The sequence below is a fragment of the Pelobates fuscus genome, chromosome 12, assembly GCF_036172605.1.
Source record: "Pelobates fuscus isolate aPelFus1 chromosome 12, aPelFus1.pri, whole genome shotgun sequence".
NCBI classification, from domain to species: Eukaryota; Metazoa; Chordata; class Amphibia; order Anura; family Pelobatidae; genus Pelobates; species Pelobates fuscus.
In genome coordinates, this window is record NC_086328.1 from 68,880,361 (window position 1) to 68,895,815 (window position 15,455).

The following is a 15,455-nucleotide window of genomic DNA, read 5'->3' on the forward strand; positions in this document are numbered from 1 at the left end:
AGAAATAAACAAAAGCTTACGGCACCTGAGGTTCCTAGTTGGTCTCCCACACAAGTACTAACCAGGCCTGAGTCTGGATGGCTTCTGAGATCTGACGAGATCAGGCATTTTCAGACTGGTATGGCCATCGGCAAGATTAATCGAATGCAATTTCACTGATGTTGGTAGAATATCAAACACTGGTTGCGACAAAAGACAAGACGTTTCTAGATAGGGAAAAAAGTGATCTGATTATGACATCATAATGCAAAAAAAAAATAAACAAAAGATTACGGCACCTGAGGTTCCTAGTTGGTCTCCCATACAAGTACTAACCAGGCCCGAGTCTAGATGGCTTCTGAGATCTGACAAGATCTGACGAGATCAGGCATTTTCAGACTGGTATGACCATAGGCAAAATTAATCGAATGCAATTTCACTGATGTTGGTAGAATATCAAACACTGGTTGCGACAAAAGACAAGACGCTTCTGGATAGGGAAAAAAGTGATCTGATTATGACATCATAATTCAAAAAAAGAAATAAACAAAAGCTTACTGCACCTGAGGCTGCTAGTTGGTCTCTCATACAAGTACTAACCAGGCCCGAGTCTGGATGGCTTCTGAGATCTGACAAGATCAGGCATTTTCAGACTGGTATGGCCATAGGCAAAATTAATTGAATGCTATTTCACTGATGTTGGTAGAATATCAAACACTGGTTGCGACAAAAGACAAGACGCTTCTGGATAGGGAAAAAAGTGATCTGATTATGACATCATAATGCAAAAAAGAAATAAACAAAAGTTTATGGCACCTGAGGTTCCTAGTTGGTCTCCCATACAAGTACTAACCAGGCCCGAGTTTGAATGGCTTCTGAAATCTGACAAAATCAGGCATTTTCAGACTGGTATGGCCATAGACAAATTTAATCAAATGCAATTTCACTGATGTTGGTAGAATATCAAACACTGGTTGCGACAAAAGACAAGACGCTTCTGGATAGGGAAAAAAGTGATCTGATTATGACATCATAATGCAAAAAAGAAATAAACAAAAACTTATGGCACCTGAGGTTCTTAGTTGGTCTCCCATACAAGTACTAACCAGACCCGAGTCTGGATGGCTTCTGAGATCTGATGAGATGGGCATTTTCAGACTGGTATGGCCATAGGCAAAAGTAATCATATGCAATTTCACTGATGTTGGTAGAATATCAAACACTGGTTGCGACAAAAGACAAGACGCTTCTGGATAGAGAAAAAAGTGATCTGATTATGACATCATAATGCAAAAAAGAAATAAAAAAAAGCTAATGGCACCTGAGGTTTCTAGTTGTTCTCCCATTCAAGTACTAACCAGGCCCGAGTCTGGATGGCTTCTGAGATCTGACGAGATTAGGTATTTTCAGGCTGGTATGGCCATAGGCAAAACTCATCGAATGCAATTTCACTGATGTTGGTAGAATATCAAACACTGGTTGTGACAAAAGACAAGACACTTCTGGATAGGGAAAAAAGTGATCTGATTATGACATTATAATGCAAAAAAGAAATAAACAAAATCTCATTGCACCTGAGGTTCCTAGTTGGTCTCCCATACAAGTACTAACCAGGCCTGAGTCTGGATGGCTTCTGAGATCTGACGAGAGGGGCATTTTCAGACTAGTATGGCCATAGGCAAAATTAATGAAATGCAATTTCAGTGATGTTGGTAGAATATCAAACACTGGTTGGGACAAAAGACAAAACGCTTCTGGATAGGGAAAAAAGTGATCTGATTATGACATCATAATGCAAAAAAGAAATAAACAAAAGCTTATGGCACCTGAGGTTTCTAGTCGGTCTCCCATACAATTACTAACCAAGCCCAAGTCTGGATGGCTTCTGAGATCGGACGAGATCAGGCATTTTCAGACTGGTATGGCCATAGAATAATTTAATCAAATGGAATTTCACTGATGTTGGTAGAATATCAAACACTGGTTGCGACAAAAGACAAGACGTTTCTAGATAGGGAAAAAAGTGATCTGATTATGACATCATAATGCAAAAAAGAAATAAACAAAAGCTTACGGCACCTGAGGTTCCTAGTTGGTCTCCCACACAAGTACTAACCAGGCCTGAGTCTGGATGGCTTCTGAGATCTGACGAGATCAGGCATTTTCAGACTGGTATGGCCATAGACAAAATTAATCGAATGCAATTTCACTGATGTTGGTAGAATATCAAACACTGGTTGCGACAAAAGACAAGACGCTTCTGGATAGGGAAATAAGTGATCTGATTATGACATCATAATGCAAAAAAGAAATAAACAAAAGCTTAGGGCACCTGAGGTTCCTAGTTGGTCTCCCATACAAGTACTAACCAGGCCCGAGTCTAGATGGCTTCTGAGATCTGACGAGATCAGGCATTTTCAGACTGGTATGGCCATAGACAAATTTAATCAAATGCAATTTCACTGATGTTGGTAGAATATCAAACACTGGTTGCGACAAAAGACAAGACGCTTCTGGATAGGGAAAAAAGTGATCTGATTATGACATCATAATGCAAAAAAGAAATAAACAAAAGCTTATGGCACCTGAGGTTCCTAGTTGGTCTCCCATACAAGTACTAACCAGGCCCGAGTCTAGATGGCTTCTGAGATCTGACGACATCAGGCATTTTCAGACTGGTATGGCCATAGACAAAATTAATCGAATGCAATTTCACTGATGTTGGTAGAATATCAAACACTGGTTGCGACAAAAGACAAGACGCTTCTGGATAGGGAAAAAAGTGATCTGATTATGACATCATAATGCAAAAAAGAAATAAACAAAAGCTTATGGCACCTGAGGTTCCTAGTTAGTCTTCCATACAAGTACTAACCAGGCCCGAGTCTGGATTGCTTCTGAGATCTGACGATCTCAGCCATTTTCAGACTGGTATGGCCATCGGCAAGATTAATCGAATGCAATTTCACTGATGTTGGTAGAATATCAAACACTGGTTGCGACAAAAGACAAGACGTTTCTAGATAGGGAAAAAAGTGATCTGATTATGACATCATAATGCAAAAAAAAAATAAACAAAAGATTACGGCACCTGAGGTTCCTAGTTGGTCTCCCATACAAGTACTAACCAGGCCCGAGTCTGGATGGCTTCTGAGATCTGACGATAGGGGCATTTTCAGACTGGTATGGCCATAGTCAAAATCAATGAAATGCAATTTCACTGATGTTAGTAGAATATCAAACACTGGTTGGGACAAAAGACAAGACACTTCTGGATAGGGAAAAAAGTGATCTGATTATGACATTATAATGCAAAAAAGAAATAAACAAAATCTCATTGCACCTGAGGTTCCTAGTTGGTCTCCCATACAAGTACTAACCAGGCCTGAGTCTGGATGGCTTCTGAGATCTGACGAGAGGGGCATTTTCAGACTGGTATGGCCATAGGCAAAATCAATGAAATGCAATTTCACTGATGTTAGTAGAATATCAAACACTGGTTGGGACAAAAGACAAGACACTTCTGGATAGGGAAAAAAGTGATCTGATTATGACATTATAATGCAAAAAAGAAATAAACAAAAGCTAATGGCACCTGAGGTTCCTAGTTAGTCTTCCATACAAGTACTAACCAGGCCCGAGTCTGGATGGCTTCTGAGATCTGACGATCTCAGCCATTTTCAGACTGGTATGGCCATAGGCAAAATTAATCAAATGCAATTTCACTGATGTTGGTAGAATATCAAACACTGGTTGCGACAAAAGACAAGACGTTTCTAGATAGGGAAAAAAGTGATCTGATTATGACATCATAATGCAAAAAAGAAATAAACAAAAGCTTACGGCACCTGAGGTTCCTAGTTGGTCTCCCACACAAGTACTAACCAGGCCTGAGTCTGGATGGCTTCTGAGATCTGACGAGATCAGGCATTTTCAGACTGGTATGGCCATCGGCAAGATTAATCGAATGCAATTTCACTGATGTTGGTAGAATATCAAACACTGGTTGCGACAAAAGACAAGACGTTTCTAGATAGGGAAAAAAGTGATCTGATTATGACATCATAATGCAAAAAAAAAATAAACAAAAGATTACGGCACCTGAGGTTCCTAGTTGGTCTCCCATACAAGTACTAACCAGGCCCGAGTCTAGATGGCTTCTGAGATCTGACAAGATCAGGCATTTTCAGACTGGTATGACCATAGGCAAAATTAATCGAATGCAATTTCACTGATGTTGGTAGAATATCAAACACTGGTTGCGACAAAAGACAAGACGCTTCTGGATAGGGAAAAAAGTGATCTGATTATGACATCATAATTCAAAAAAAGAAATAAACAAAAGCTTACTGCACCTGAGGCTGCTAGTTGGTCTCTCATACAAGTACTAACCAGGCCCGAGTCTGGATGGCTTCTGAGATCTGACAAGATCAGGCATTTTCAGACTGGTATGGCCATAGGCAAAATTAATTGAATGCTATTTCACTGATGTTGGTAGAATATCAAACACTGGTTGCGACAAAAGACAAGACGCTTCTGGATAGGGAAAAAAGTGATCTGATTATGACATCATAATGCAAAAAAGAAATAAACAAAAGTTTATGGCACCTGAGGTTCCTAGTTGGTCTCCCATACAAGTACTAACCAGGCCCGAGTTTGAATGGCTTCTGAAATCTGACAAAATCAGGCATTTTCAGACTGGTATGGCCATAGACAAATTTAATCAAATGCAATTTCACTGATGTTGGTAGAATATCAAACACTGGTTGCGACAAAAGACAAGACGCTTCTGGATAGGGAAAAAAGTGATCTGATTATGACATCATAATGCAAAAAAGAAATAAACAAAAACTTATGGCACCTGAGGTTCTTAGTTGGTCTCCCATACAAGTACTAACCAGACCCGAGTCTGGATGGCTTCTGAGATCTGATGAGATGGGCATTTTCAGACTGGTATTGCCATAGGCAAAAGTAATCATATGCAATTTCACTGATGTTGGTAGAATATCAAACACTGGTTGCGACAAAAGACAAGACGCTTCTGGATAGGGAAAAAAGTGATCTGATTATGACATCATAATGCAAAAAAGAAATAAACAAAAGCTTATGGCACCGGAGCTTCCTAGTTGGTCTCCCATACAAGTACTAACCAAGCCCGAGTCTGGATGGCTTCTGAGATCTGACGAGATCAAGCATTTTCAGACTGGTATGGCCATAGGCAAAATTAATCAAATGCAATTTCACTGATGTTGGTAGAATATCAAACACTGGTTGCGACAAAAGACAAGACGCTTCTGGATAGAGAAAAAAGTGATCTGATTATGACATCATAATGCAAAAAAGAAATAAAAAAAAGCTAATGGCACCTGAGGTTTCTAGTTGTTCTCCCATTCAAGTACTAACCAGGCCCGAGTCTGGATGGCTTCTGAGATCTGACGAGATTAGGTATTTTCAGGCTGGTATGGCCATAGGCAAAACTCATCGAATGCAATTTCACTGATGTTGGTAGAATATCAAACACTGGTTGTGACAAAAGACAAGACACTTCTGGATAGGGAAAAAAGTGATCTGATTATGACATTATAATGCAAAAAAGAAATAAACAAAATCTCATTGCACCTGAGGTTCCTAGTTGGTCTCCCATACAAGTACTAACCAGGCCTGAGTCTGGATGGCTTCTGAGATCTGACGAGAGGGGCATTTTCAGACTGGTATGGCCATAGGCAAAATTAATGAAATGCAATTTCAGTGATGTTGGTAGAATATCAAACACTGGTTGGGACAAAAGACAAAACGCTTCTGGATAGGGAAAAAAGTGATCTGATTATGACATCATAATGCAAAAAAGAAATAAACAAAAGCTTATGGCACCTGAGGTTTCTAGTCGGTCTCCCATACAATTACTAACCAAGCCCAAGTCTGGATGGCTTCTGAGATCGGACGAGATCAGGCATTTTCAGACTGGTATGGCCATAGGCAAAATTAATCGAATGCAATTTCACTGATGTTGGTGGAATATCAAACACTGGTTGCGACAAAAGACAAGACGCTTCTGGATAGGGAAAAAAGTGGTCTGATTATGACATCATAATGCAAAAAAGAAATAAACAAAAGCTTATGGCACCTGAGGTTCCTAGTTGGTTTCCCATACAAGTACTAACCAGGCTTGAGTCTGGATGGCTTCTGAGATCTGACGAGATCAGGCATTTTCAGACTGGTATGGCCATAGGCTGAATTAATTGAATGCAATTTCACTGATGTTGGTAGAATATCAAACACTGGTTGCGACAAAAGACAAGGCGCTTCTGGATAGGGAAAAAAGTGATCTGATTATGACATCATAATGCAAAAAATAAATAAACAAAAGCTTATGGCACCTGAGGTTCCTAGTTGGTCTCCCATACAAGTACTAACATGACCCGAGTCTGGATGGCTTCTGAGATCTGATGAGATGGGCATATTCAGACTGGTATGGCCATAGGCAAAATTAATCAAATGCAATTTCACTGATGTTGGTAGAATATCAAACACTGGTTGCGACAAAAGACAAGACGCTTCTGGATAGAGAAAAAAGTGATCTGATTATGACATCATAATGCAAAAAAGAAATAAAAAAAAGCTTATCGCACCTGAGGTTCCTAGTTGGTCTCCCATACAAGTACTAACCAGGCGCGAGTCGGGATGGCTTCTGAGAGCTGACGAGATCAGGCATTTTCAGACTGGTATGGCCATAGGCTAAATTAATTGAATGCAATTTCACTGATGTTGGTAGAATATCAAACACTGGTTGCGACAAAAGACAAGACGCTTCTGGATAGAGAAAAAAGTGATCTGTTATGACATCATAATGCAAAAAAGAAATAAAAAAAAGCTTATCGCACCTTTGGTTCCTAGTTGGTCTCCCATACAAGTACTAACCAGACCCGAGTCTGGATGGCTTCTGAGATCTGACGATCTCAGCCATTTTCAGACTGGTATGGCCATAGGCAAAATTAATCAAATGCAATTTCACTGATGTTGGTAGAATATCAAACACTGGTTGCGACAAAAGACAAGACGCTTCTGGATAGAGAAAAAAGTGATCTGATTATGACATCATAATGCAAAAAATAAATAAACAAAAGCTTACGGCACCTGAGGTTCCTAGTAGGTCTCCCACACAAGTACTAACCAGGCCTGAGTCTGGATGGCTTCTGAGATCTGACGATATCAGGCATTTTCAGACTGGTATGGCCATAGACAAAATTAATCGAATGCAATTTCACTGATGTTGGTAGAATATCAAACACTAGTTGCGACAAAAGACAAGACGCTTCTGGATAGGGAAAAAAAGTGATCTGATTATGACATCATAATGCAAAAAAGAAATAAACAAAAGCTTACGGCAACTGAGGTTCCTAGTTGGTCTCCCACACAAGTACTAACCAGGCCTGAGTCTGGATAGTTTCTGAGATCTGACGAGATAAGGCATTTTCAGACTGGTATGGCCATAGGCTAAATTAATTGAATGCAATTTCACTGATGTTGGTAGAATATCAAACACTGGTTGCGACAAAAGACAAGACGCTTCTGGATAGGGAAAAAAGTGATCTGATTATGACATCATAATGCAAAAAAGAAATAAACAAAAGCTTATGGCACCTGAGATTCCTAGTTGGTCTCCCATAAAAGTACTAACCAAGCCCGAGTCTGGATGGCTTCTGAGATCTGACGAGATCAGGCATTTTCAGACTGGTATGGCCATCGGCAAAATTAATCAAATGCAATTTCACTGATGTTGGTAGAATATCAAACACTGGTTGCGACAAAAGACAAGACGTTTCTAGATAGGGAAAAAAGTGATCTGATTATGACATCATAATGCAAAAAAAAAATAAACAAAAGCTTACGGCACCTGAGGTTCCTAGTTGGTCTCCCATACAAGTACTAACCAGGCCCGAGTCTAGATGGCTTCTGAGATCTGACAAGATCTGACGAGATCAGGCATTTTCAGACTGGTATGACCATAGGCAAAATTAATCGAATGCAATTTCACTGATGTTGGTAGAATATCAAACACTGGTTGCGACAAAAGACAAGACGCTTCTGGATAGGGAAAAAAGTGATCTGATTATGACATCATAATGCAAAAAAGAAATAAACAAAAGCTTACCGCACCTGAGGCTGTTTGTTGGTCTCTCATACAAGTACTAACCAGGCCCGAGTCTGGATGGCTTCTGAGATCTGACGAGATAACGCATTTTCAGACTGGTATAGCCATAGGCAAAATTAATTGAATGCAATTTCACTGATGTTGGTAGAATATCAAACACTGGTTGCGACAAAAGACAAGACGCTTCTGGATAGGGAAAAAAGTGATCTGATTATGACATCATAATGCAAAAAAGAAATAAACAAAAACTTATGGCACCTGAGGTTCCTAGTTGGTCTCCCATACAAGTACTAACCAGACCCGAGTCTGGATGGCTTCTGAGATCTGATGAGATGGGCATTTTCAGACTGGTATGGCCATAGGCAAAATTAATCAAATGCAATTTCACTGATGTTGGTAGAATATCAAACACTGGTTGCGACAAAAGACAAGACGCTTCTGGATAGGGAAAAAAGTGATCTGATTATGACATCATAATGCAAAAAAGAAATAAACAAAAGCTTATGGCACCTGAGATTCCTAGTTGGTCTCCCATACAAGTACTAACCAAGCCCGAGTCTGGATGGCTTCTGAGATCTGACGAGATCAGGCATTTTCAGACTGGTATGGCCATAGGCAAAATTAGTCAAATGCAATTTCACTGATGTTGGTAGAATATCAAACACTGGTTGCGACAAAAGACAAGACGCTTCTGGATAGAGAAAAAAGTGATCTGATTATGACATCATAATGCAAAAAAGAAATAAACAAAAGCTTAGGGCACCTGAGGTTCCTACTTGGTCTCCCATACAAGTACTAACCAGGCCCGAGTCTAGATGGCTTCTGAGATCTAACAAGATCAGGCATTTTCAGACTGGTATGGCCATAGAATAATTTAATCAAATGGAATTTCACTGATGTTGGTAGAATATCAAACACTGGTTGCGACAAAAGACAAGACGTTTCTAGATAGGGAAAAAAGTGATCTGATTATGACATCATAATGCAAAAAAGAAATAAACAAAAGCTTACGGCACCTGAGGTTCCTAGTTGGTCTCCCACACATGTACTAACCAGGCCTGAGTCTGGATGGCTTCTGAGATCTGACGAGATCAGGCATTTTCAGACTGGTATGGCCATCGGCAAAATTAATCAAATGCAATTTCACTGATGTTGGTAGAATATCAAACACTGGTTGCGACAAAAGACAAGACGTTTCTAGATAGGGAAAAAAGTGATCTGATTATGACATCATAATGCAAAAAAAAAATAAACAAAAGCTTACGGCACCTGAGGTTCCTAGTTGGTCTCCCATACAAGTACTAACCAGGCCCGAGTCTAGATGGCTTCTGAGATCTGACAAGATCTGACGAGATCAGGCATTTTCAGACTGGTATGACCATAGGCAAAATTAATCGAATGCAATTTCACTGATGTTGGTAGAATATCAAACACTGGTTGCGACAAAAGACAAGACGCTTCTGGATAGGGAAAAAAGTGATCTGATTATGACATCATAATGCAAAAAAGAAATAAACAAAAGCTTACCGCACCTGAGGCTGTTTGTTGGTCTCTCATACAAGTACTAACCAGGCCCGAGTCTGGATGGCTTCTGAGATCTGACGAGATAACGCATTTTCAGACTGGTATAGCCATAGGCAAAATTAATTGAATGCAATTTCACTGATGTTGGTAGAATATCAAACACTGGTTGCGACAAAAGACAAGACGCTTCTGGATAGGGAAAAAAGTGATCTGATTATGACATCATAATGCAAAAAAGAAATAAACAAAAACTTATGGCACCTGAGGTTCCTAGTTGGTCTCCCATACAAGTACTAACCAGACCCGAGTCTGGATGGCTTCTGAGATCTGATGAGATGGGCATTTTCAGACTGGTATGGCCATAGGCAAAATTAATCAAATGCAATTTCACTGATGTTGGTAGAATATCAAACACTGGTTGCGACAAAAGACAAGACGCTTCTGGATAGGGAAAAAAGTGATCTGATTATGACATCATAATGCAAAAAAGAAATAAACAAAAGCTTATGGCACCTGAGATTCCTAGTTGGTCTCCCATACAAGTACTAACCAAGCCCGAGTCTGGATGGCTTCTGAGATCTGACGAGATCAGGCATTTTCAGACTGGTATGGCCATAGGCAAAATTAGTCAAATGCAATTTCACTGATGTTGGTAGAATATCAAACACTGGTTGCGACAAAAGACAAGACGCTTCTGGATAGAGAAAAAAGTGATCTGATTATGACATCATAATGCAAAAAAGAAATAAACAAAAGCTTAGGGCACCTGAGGTTCCTACTTGGTCTCCCATACAAGTACTAACCAGGCCCGAGTCTAGATGGCTTCTGAGATCTAACAAGATCAGGCATTTTCAGACTGGTATGGCCATAGAATAATTTAATCAAATGGAATTTCACTGATGTTGGTAGAATATCAAACACTGGTTGCGACAAAAGACAAGACGTTTCTAGATAGGGAAAAAAGTGATCTGATTATGACATCATAATGCAAAAAAGAAATAAACAAAAGCTTACGGCACCTGAGGTTCCTAGTTGGTCTCCCACACATGTACTAACCAGGCCTGAGTCTGGATGGCTTCTGAGATCTGACGAGATCAGGCATTTTCAGACTGGTATGGCCATAGACAAAATTAATCGAATGCAATTTCACTGATGTTGGTAGAATATCAAACACTGGTTGCGACAAAAGACAAGACGCTTCTGGATAGGGAAAAAAGTGATCTGATTATGACATCATAATGCAAAAAAGAAATAAATAAAAGCTTATGGCACCTGAGGTTCCTAGTTAGTCTTCCATACAAGTACTAACCAGGCCCGAGTCTGGATGGCTTCTGAGATCTGACGATCTCAGCCATTTTCAGACTGGTATGGCCATAGGCAAAATTAATCAAATGCAATTTCACTGATGTTGGTAGAATATCAAACACTGGTTGCGACAAAAGACAAGACGTTTCTAGATAGGGAAAAAAGTGATCTGATTATGACATCATAATGCAAAAAAGAAATAAACAAAAGCTTACGGCACCTGAGGTTCCTAGTTGGTCTCCCACACAAGTACTAACCAGGCCTGAGTCTGGATGGCTTCTGAGATCTGACGAGATCAGGCATTTTCAGACTGGTATGGCCATAGACAAAATTAATCGAATGCAATTTCACTGATGTTGGTAGAATATCAAACACTGGTTGCGACAAAAGACAAGACGCTTCTGGATAGGGAAATAAGTGATCTGATTATGACATCATAATGCAAAAAAGAAATAAACAAAAGCTTGGGGCACCTGAGGTTCCTAGTTGGTCTCCCATACAAGTACTAACCAGGCCCGAGTCTAGATGGCTTCTGAGATTTGGCATTTTCAGACTGGTATGGCCATAGACAAATTTAATCAAATGCAATTTCACTGATGTTGGTAGAATATCAAACACTGGTTGCGACAAAAGACAAGACGCTTCTGGATAGGGAAAAAAGTGATCTGATTATGACATCATAATGCAAAAAAGAAATAAACAAAAGCTTATGGCACCTGAGGTTCCTAGTTGGTCTCCCATACAAGTACTAACCAGGCCCGAGTCTAGATGGCTTCTGAGATCTGACGACATCAGGCATTTTCAGACTGGTATGGCCATAGACAAAATTAATCGAATGCAATTTCACTGATGTTGGTAGAATATCAAACACTGGTTGCGACAAAAGACAAGACGCTTCTGGATAGGGAAAAAAGTGATCTGATTATGACATCATAATGCAAAAAAGAAATAAACAAAAGCTTATGGCACCTGAGGTTCCTAGTTAGTCTTCCATACAAGTACTAACCAGGCCCGAGTCTGGATGGCTTCTGAGATCTGACGATCTCAGCCATTTTCAGACTGGTATGGCCATAGGCAAAATTAATCAAATGCAATTTCACTGATGTTGGTAGAATATCAAACACTGGTTGCGACAAAAGACAAGACGTTTCTAGATAGGGAAAAAAGTGATCTGATTATGACATCATAATGCAAAAAAGAAATAAACAAAAGCTTACGGCACCTGAGGTTCCTAGTTGGTCTCCCACACAAGTACTAACCAGGCCTGAGTCTGGATGGCTTCTGAGATCTGACGAGATCAGGCATTTTCAGACTGGTATGGCCATAGACAAAATTAATCTAATGCAATTTCACTGATGTTGGTAGAATATCAAACACTGGTTGCGACAAAAGACAAGACGCTTCTGGATAGGGAAAAAAGTGACCTGATTATGACATCATAATGCAAAAAAGAAATAAACAAAAGCTTATGGCACCTGAGGTTCCTAGTTGGTCTCCCATACAAATACTAACCAGGCCCGAGTCTGGATGGCTTCTGAGAGCTGACGAGATCAGGCATTTTCAGACTGGTATGGCCATCGGCAAGATTAATCTAATGCAATTTCACTGATGTTGGTAGAATATCAAACACTGGTTGCGACAAAAGACAAGACGTTTCTAGATAGGGAAAAAAGTGATCTGATTATGACATCATAATGCAAAAAAAAAATAAACAAAAGATTACGGCACCTGAGGTTCCTAGTTGGTCTCCCATACAAGTACTAACCAGGCCCGAGTCTAGATGGCTTCTGAGATCTGACAAGATCTGACGAGATCAGGCATTTTCAGACTGGTATGACCATAGGCAAAATTAATCGAATGCAATTTCACTGATGTTGGTAGAATATCAAACACTGGTTGCGACAAAAGACAAGACGCTTCTGGATAGGGAAAAAAGTGATCTGATTATGACATCATAATTCAAAAAAAGAAATAAACAAAAGCTTACTGCACCTGAGGCTGCTAGTTGGTCTCTCATACAAGTACTAACCAGGCCCGAGTCTGGATGGCTTCTGAGATCTGACAAGATCAGGCATTTTCAGACTGGTATGGCCATAGGCAAAATTAATTGAATGCTATTTCACTGATGTTGGTAGAATATCAAACACTGGTTGCGACAAAAGACAAGACGCTTCTGGATAGGGAAAAAAGTGATCTGATTATGACATCATAATGCAAAAAAGAAATAAACAAAAGTTTATGGCACCTGAGGTTCCTAGTTGGTCTCCCATACAAGTACTAACCAGGCCCGAGTTTGAATGGCTTCTGAAATCTGACAAAATCAGGCATTTTCAGACTGGTATGGCCATAGACAAATTTAATCAAATGCAATTTCACTGATGTTGGTAGAATATCAAACACTGGTTGCGACAAAAGACAAGACGCTTCTGGATAGGGAAAAAAGTGATCTGATTATGACATCATAATGCAAAAAAGAAATAAACAAAAACTTATGGCACCTGAGGTTCTTAGTTGGTCTCCCATACAAGTACTAACCAGACCCGAGTCTGGATGGCTTCTGAGATCTGACGAGATCAAGCATTTTCAGACTGGTATGGCCATAGGCAAAATTAATCAAATGCAATTTCACTGATGTTGGTAGAATATCAAACACTGGTTGCGACAAAAGACAAGACGCTTCTGGATAGAGAAAAAAGTGATCTGATTATGACATCATAATGCAAAAAAGAAATAAAAAAAAGCTTATCGCACCTGAGGTTCCTAGTTGGTCTCCCATTCAAGTACTAACCAGGACCGAGTCGGGATGGCTTCTGAGATCTGACGAGATCAGGCATTTTCAGACTGGTATGGCCAAAGGCAAAATTAATCGAATGCAATTTCACTGATGTTGGTAGAATATCAAACACTGGTTGCGACAAAAGACAAGACGCTTCTGGATAGGGAAAAAAGTGATCTGATTATGACATCATAATGCAAAAAAGAAATAAACAAAAGCTTATGGCACCTGAGGTTCCTAGTTGGTCTCCAATACAAGTACTAACCAGGCCCGAGTCTAGATGGCTTCTGAGATCTGACGAGATCTGACGAGATCAGGCATTTTCAGACTGGTATGGCCATAGGAAAAATTAATTGAATGCAATTTCACTGATGTTGGTAGAATATCAAACACTGGTTGCGACAAAAGACAAGGCGCTTCTGGATAGGGAAAAAAGTGATCTGATTATGACATCATAATGCAAAAAAGAAATAAACAAAAGCTTATGGCACCTGAGGTTCCTAGTTGGTCTCCCATACAAGTACTAACCAGGCCCGAGTCTGGATGGCTTCTGAGATCGAACGAGATCAGGCATTTTCAGACTGGTATGGCCATAGGCAAAATTAATTGAATGCAATTTCACTGATGTTGGTAGAATATCAAACACTGGTTGCGACAAAAGACAAGACGCTTCTGGATAGGGAAAAAAGTGATCTGATTATGACATGATAATGCAAAAAAGAAATAAACAAAAGCTTATGGCACCTGAGGTTCCTAATTGGTCTCCCATACAAGTATTAACCAGGCCCGAGTCTAGGCTTCTGAGATCTGACGAGATCAGGCATTTTCAGACTGGTATGGCCATAGGAAAAATTAATTGAATGCAATTTCACTGATGTTGGTAGAATATCAAACACTGGTTGCGACAAAAGACAAGGCGCTTCTGGATAGGGAAAAAAGTGATCTGATTATGACATCATAATGCAAAAAAGAAATAAACAAAAGCTTATGGCACCTGAGGTTCCTAGTTGGTCTCCCATACAAGTACTAACCAGGCCCGAGTCTGGATGGCTTCTGAGATCTGGCATTTTCAGACTGGTATGGCCATAGGCAAAATTAATCGAATGCAATTTCACTGATGTTGGTAGAATATCAAACACTGGTTGCGACAAAAGACAAGACGCTTCTGGATAGGGAAAAAAGTGATCTGATTATGACATCATAATGCAAAAAAGAAATAAACAAAAGTTTATGGCACCTGAGGTTCCTAGTTGGTCTCCCATACAAGTACTAACCAGGCCCGAGTTTGGATGGCTTCTGAAATCTGACAAAATCAGGCATTTTCAGACTGGTATGGCCATAGACAAATTTAATCAAATGCAATTTCACTGATGTTGGTAGAATATCAAACACTGGTTGCGACAAAAGACAAGACGCTTCTGGATAGGGAAAAAAGTGATCTGATTATGACATCATAATGCAAAAAAGAAATAAACAAAAACTTATGGCACCTGAGGTTCCTAGTTGGTCTCCCATACAAGTACTAACCAGGCCCGAGTCTGGATGGCTTCTGAGATCGGACGAGATCAGGCATTTTCAGACTGGTATGGCCATAGGCAAATTTAATTGAATGCAATTTCACTGATGTTGGTAGAATATAAAACACTGGTTGCGAAAAAAGACAAGACGCTTCTGGATAGGGAAAAAAGTGATCTGATTATGACATCGTAATGCAAAAAA

General features: G+C 39.8%; 36 pseudogenes; all 36 read right to left on the bottom strand.

Moving 5' to 3' along the window:
• Positions 1-13: 13 nt before the first annotated feature.
• On the bottom strand, positions 14-132 carry LOC134579823 (5S ribosomal RNA; annotated as a pseudogene).
• A 134-nt stretch (positions 133-266) lies between these two features.
• On the bottom strand, positions 267-395 carry LOC134579569 (5S ribosomal RNA; annotated as a pseudogene).
• A 388-nt stretch (positions 396-783) lies between these two features.
• Positions 784-902, bottom strand: LOC134580143 (5S ribosomal RNA; annotated as a pseudogene).
• Positions 903-1,793: 891 nt separating this feature from the next.
• LOC134579956 (5S ribosomal RNA) lies at positions 1,794-1,912 on the bottom strand (annotated as a pseudogene).
• Positions 1,913-2,046: 134 nt separating this feature from the next.
• On the bottom strand, positions 2,047-2,165 carry LOC134579750 (5S ribosomal RNA; annotated as a pseudogene).
• Positions 2,166-2,299: 134 nt separating this feature from the next.
• On the bottom strand, positions 2,300-2,418 carry LOC134579821 (5S ribosomal RNA; annotated as a pseudogene).
• A 134-nt stretch (positions 2,419-2,552) lies between these two features.
• LOC134580016 (5S ribosomal RNA) lies at positions 2,553-2,671 on the bottom strand (annotated as a pseudogene).
• Positions 2,672-3,815: 1,144 nt separating this feature from the next.
• Positions 3,816-3,934, bottom strand: LOC134579824 (5S ribosomal RNA; annotated as a pseudogene).
• A 134-nt stretch (positions 3,935-4,068) lies between these two features.
• On the bottom strand, positions 4,069-4,187 carry LOC134579942 (5S ribosomal RNA; annotated as a pseudogene).
• Positions 4,188-4,575: 388 nt separating this feature from the next.
• LOC134580145 (5S ribosomal RNA) lies at positions 4,576-4,694 on the bottom strand (annotated as a pseudogene).
• Positions 4,695-5,080: 386 nt separating this feature from the next.
• On the bottom strand, positions 5,081-5,199 carry LOC134579650 (5S ribosomal RNA; annotated as a pseudogene).
• A 639-nt stretch (positions 5,200-5,838) lies between these two features.
• Positions 5,839-5,957, bottom strand: LOC134579745 (5S ribosomal RNA; annotated as a pseudogene).
• Positions 5,958-6,091: 134 nt separating this feature from the next.
• LOC134579993 (5S ribosomal RNA) lies at positions 6,092-6,210 on the bottom strand (annotated as a pseudogene).
• An 891-nt stretch (positions 6,211-7,101) lies between these two features.
• LOC134580089 (5S ribosomal RNA) lies at positions 7,102-7,220 on the bottom strand (annotated as a pseudogene).
• A 135-nt stretch (positions 7,221-7,355) lies between these two features.
• Positions 7,356-7,474, bottom strand: LOC134580160 (5S ribosomal RNA; annotated as a pseudogene).
• Positions 7,475-7,608: 134 nt separating this feature from the next.
• On the bottom strand, positions 7,609-7,727 carry LOC134579667 (5S ribosomal RNA; annotated as a pseudogene).
• A 134-nt stretch (positions 7,728-7,861) lies between these two features.
• Positions 7,862-7,990, bottom strand: LOC134580118 (5S ribosomal RNA; annotated as a pseudogene).
• A 639-nt stretch (positions 7,991-8,629) lies between these two features.
• On the bottom strand, positions 8,630-8,748 carry LOC134579935 (5S ribosomal RNA; annotated as a pseudogene).
• A 134-nt stretch (positions 8,749-8,882) lies between these two features.
• Positions 8,883-9,001, bottom strand: LOC134579611 (5S ribosomal RNA; annotated as a pseudogene).
• A 134-nt stretch (positions 9,002-9,135) lies between these two features.
• LOC134580053 (5S ribosomal RNA) lies at positions 9,136-9,254 on the bottom strand (annotated as a pseudogene).
• Positions 9,255-9,388: 134 nt separating this feature from the next.
• Positions 9,389-9,517, bottom strand: LOC134580119 (5S ribosomal RNA; annotated as a pseudogene).
• Positions 9,518-10,156: 639 nt separating this feature from the next.
• Positions 10,157-10,275, bottom strand: LOC134579948 (5S ribosomal RNA; annotated as a pseudogene).
• Positions 10,276-10,409: 134 nt separating this feature from the next.
• On the bottom strand, positions 10,410-10,528 carry LOC134579612 (5S ribosomal RNA; annotated as a pseudogene).
• A 134-nt stretch (positions 10,529-10,662) lies between these two features.
• On the bottom strand, positions 10,663-10,781 carry LOC134579953 (5S ribosomal RNA; annotated as a pseudogene).
• A 387-nt stretch (positions 10,782-11,168) lies between these two features.
• Positions 11,169-11,287, bottom strand: LOC134579753 (5S ribosomal RNA; annotated as a pseudogene).
• A 377-nt stretch (positions 11,288-11,664) lies between these two features.
• On the bottom strand, positions 11,665-11,783 carry LOC134580018 (5S ribosomal RNA; annotated as a pseudogene).
• Positions 11,784-12,170: 387 nt separating this feature from the next.
• On the bottom strand, positions 12,171-12,289 carry LOC134579754 (5S ribosomal RNA; annotated as a pseudogene).
• A 134-nt stretch (positions 12,290-12,423) lies between these two features.
• LOC134579949 (5S ribosomal RNA) lies at positions 12,424-12,542 on the bottom strand (annotated as a pseudogene).
• Positions 12,543-12,676: 134 nt separating this feature from the next.
• LOC134579570 (5S ribosomal RNA) lies at positions 12,677-12,805 on the bottom strand (annotated as a pseudogene).
• Positions 12,806-13,193: 388 nt separating this feature from the next.
• On the bottom strand, positions 13,194-13,312 carry LOC134580146 (5S ribosomal RNA; annotated as a pseudogene).
• A 134-nt stretch (positions 13,313-13,446) lies between these two features.
• LOC134579839 (5S ribosomal RNA) lies at positions 13,447-13,565 on the bottom strand (annotated as a pseudogene).
• Positions 13,566-13,699: 134 nt separating this feature from the next.
• LOC134580159 (5S ribosomal RNA) lies at positions 13,700-13,818 on the bottom strand (annotated as a pseudogene).
• Positions 13,819-14,215: 397 nt separating this feature from the next.
• Positions 14,216-14,334, bottom strand: LOC134579751 (5S ribosomal RNA; annotated as a pseudogene).
• Positions 14,335-14,468: 134 nt separating this feature from the next.
• LOC134580155 (5S ribosomal RNA) lies at positions 14,469-14,584 on the bottom strand (annotated as a pseudogene).
• Positions 14,585-14,961: 377 nt separating this feature from the next.
• On the bottom strand, positions 14,962-15,080 carry LOC134580156 (5S ribosomal RNA; annotated as a pseudogene).
• Positions 15,081-15,214: 134 nt separating this feature from the next.
• LOC134579898 (5S ribosomal RNA) lies at positions 15,215-15,333 on the bottom strand (annotated as a pseudogene).
• Positions 15,334-15,455: the final 122 nt, after the last annotated feature.